This window comes from Schistocerca americana, chromosome X (genome assembly GCF_021461395.2).
Source record: "Schistocerca americana isolate TAMUIC-IGC-003095 chromosome X, iqSchAmer2.1, whole genome shotgun sequence".
In the NCBI taxonomy this organism is placed as follows: Eukaryota; Metazoa; Arthropoda; class Insecta; order Orthoptera; family Acrididae; genus Schistocerca; species Schistocerca americana.
In genome coordinates this window covers 384,395,177-384,398,183 of record NC_060130.1, presented here as the reverse complement: position 1 = coordinate 384,398,183, position 3,007 = coordinate 384,395,177, and the positions used below count along the sequence as shown (strand labels likewise).

The following is a 3,007-nucleotide window of genomic DNA, read 5'->3' as shown; positions in this document are numbered from 1 at the left end:
TGTCTTACAGTTTCAAATCTGTTTCTGAAATCTCTTTCATAACATTATTTAATCAATTTGATACCTTCCAATGTCTCCAGGTCTCTTCCTACATATACAACCTTCTTTCATCAACAGTCAGCCAAATGTTAGTGACGATTAAATTTCGCTATGTGAAAAATTCTATCAGGTGGCTTCCTCTTTCATTCCTTTCCCCCAGTCCATATTCACCTGCAAATTTTCCCTCTCTTATTTTTCCTGATATTGAATTCCAGTCCCCCTACACAATCAAACTTTTTTCTCCCTTAACTATCAGATTAATTTCTTTTATCTCATCATACATTTCTTCACTCTCTTCATCATCTGTGAAGCTACTTAACATATAAACTTGTACTACTGTGGTGGATGTTGGCTTTGTATCTATATTGGCTATGATGAAGTATTCACTATGCTGTTCATAGTAGCTTGCTGACATTCCTAGTTCCTTATTCATTATTAAACTTGCTATTGCATTACCCGTATTTGCTCTTGTATGTGTGACCTTGTATTCACCAGATCAGTAGCCATGTTCCTCCTGCCACCAAACTTCGCTAATCCCCACTATATTCAACTTCAACCTCTCCATTTATCTTTTTACATTTCCTAAATCACGTGCATCATTAAGGGATCTAACATTCCACACTTCGATCCCTAGAACGACAGTTTTGTTCATCCTGATGACTACATCCTCCTGAGTAGTCTCCACATGGATTCCAAATGGGGGACTATCTTATCTCCATAATATTTCACCCAAGAAGATGCCATCATCATTTAACCATACAGCAGAGCTGCATGCCCATGGGAAAAATTACGGCTGTATTATCCCCTTACTTGCAGCCACTCAGAATACCAACTCAGCAAGGTCATATTGGCTGTTATTACAAGACCAGATCAGTCAAGCATCCAGACTGCTGCATTGACAACTACAAAAAAGGCAGCCGCCTCTCTTCAGGAACAATACATTTGTTTGGCTTCTCAACAGGTACCCCTCCATTGTGGTTGCACTTGTGATATGGCTATCTGTATCACTGAGGTGTACAAACCACCACACCAAAGGCAAGGTCTATGGTTCATGTAGGGTGGACTAAAATGAAGGGCGCCAACACACCCATTGTTCTCAGGCAGTCACCCATCCAAGTACTAACCAGGTCCAGTGTTGCTGAACTTTGGTGATTGGACAAGAACCAATGTATTCAACATGGTATGGTCATTGGCTAATATATTTATATCAGTTAATTAACACAGTTATGGTAATACATAATGTTTGGTTGGTTGGTTGGTTTGGGGAAGGAGACCAGACAGCGTGGTCATCGGTCTCATCGGATTAGGGAAGGATTGGGAAGGAAGTCGGCCGTGCCCTTTCAGAGGAACCATCCCGGCATTTGCCTAGAGTGATTTAGGGAAATCACGGAAAACCTAAATCAGGATGGCCGGACGCGGGATTGAACCGTCGTCCTCCCGAATGCGAGTCCAGTGTCTAACCACTGCGCCACCCCGCTCGGTAATACATAATGTTTGCATACTAGACTTTATATATTACATCTACATTACATAAATACTGGTCATCCCGATAAAAGAACGCAATGGTGACAACGGAGCCCTGTGGATTCTGTAGAGCTGGTATTAGGCAGCCTGTGACGCTCCACCACTGATGTAATTCACGGCAGTGAAATGGTGTGCAGTTGTTGGTCAGTTGTATTGAGCCAGTACAGTAATATGGGCTGATGTGGAGACATGGCAGAATGACAGAATGGAATTGTCATGTTTGGACATGCCAACACTGCACTTGCTAGTTTATCAACATGGGGAGTTCGGCATGTCAACAAGAACCTATGTACCACTCACAGTTATGTAACATGTGATAAGAACTGTGGTCATAAAAAGATCCTAACCGACAGGTACCACAGACAGACATCATGCCTAGTTGATAACAATTGGTTTCCAACCCAAAAGGAGTCATAATGTTAGTGAGTATAAATGAATCACAACTAGTTTCCAAGGGAAGATTGTGAATGAAACTGCGTGCAGTACACATTTGGAGCCAGATACCTCACAAAATGCCATTTCAATACCTATTTAAAGAATTTCTGCAATGGCTGCAATTTTTATTTTTCATGAGCTGCCAAAACTACAATTTTAGTAAAAAAAATTGATTTCATTTCTGTGCCAGGCTATTTTAATTATGTCATTTTGTGCTGTAATAAAAACATAAGACTGCTGTTATCCTTCAGAACAAAGATTTTATTTAAAAATTTACTTTTCTCTTACAACTCTCACTCTTATAACATATAGGCAGGATGTAGATCTCTTAAGTCTTTTTCTTGTGTTTACAGGATCTGCTTGCTGAACCAAAAGGGACTGATGAATATTATGCTAATGATGCAGAAAGTACAGTTACAGAAAACAAGGTTTCATTTCTCAGTATTAAGCGTCCATAACTATGTCATCCCTTATTTCAATAGTCCATGATTTAATAGATAATTTAGAGTTCTGTGCTATATTGCCTTTTATTGCCTTCTGTTGTTTAGTCCTTGATGTAAAAACCTACTGAGTAAAAACTTGTGATGGGTCATAACTCTGCTTTGAACATATCTGCTCACTTCTTGTAAAATGAATATTTGAGTTCACTGTACCTTTCCCTCTTTAACGTGCTCAAGATTCTGTCTTCAATTTCTCCTTCTTGAGAAGATTGTCATACATATACAAGGTGGCCAAAAACAGTCAGAAAAGCTTCTAAGGTTGTTGAAGAGTAGTTCATGCTGAGAAATAATTGTTCAGAAAAAAATTCAATACTTTGCGCCATTTCTTAGTTGATTAGCATTGAAGTTAGCCACTCTGGCTCTTGCCCACACAATGTCAAGCAACCCACCAGGTATGGTGCTGCCAAACATGTCTTTCATTTGGTTTTCTAAAACTGAACAAGAGAAAGATACAAAAATTGGACATGAGATGGTAGTAAGGATTGAATCAGAGCCAAAGGTTCAGCATT

At 39.4% G+C, this 3,007-nt stretch overlaps 1 pseudogene; it reads right to left on the bottom strand.

Annotated features, from left to right (window-relative positions):
- Nucleotides 1–1,115: 1,115 nt before the first annotated feature.
- Nucleotides 1,116–1,233, bottom strand: LOC124556879 (annotated as a pseudogene).
- Nucleotides 1,234–3,007: the final 1,774 nt, after the last annotated feature.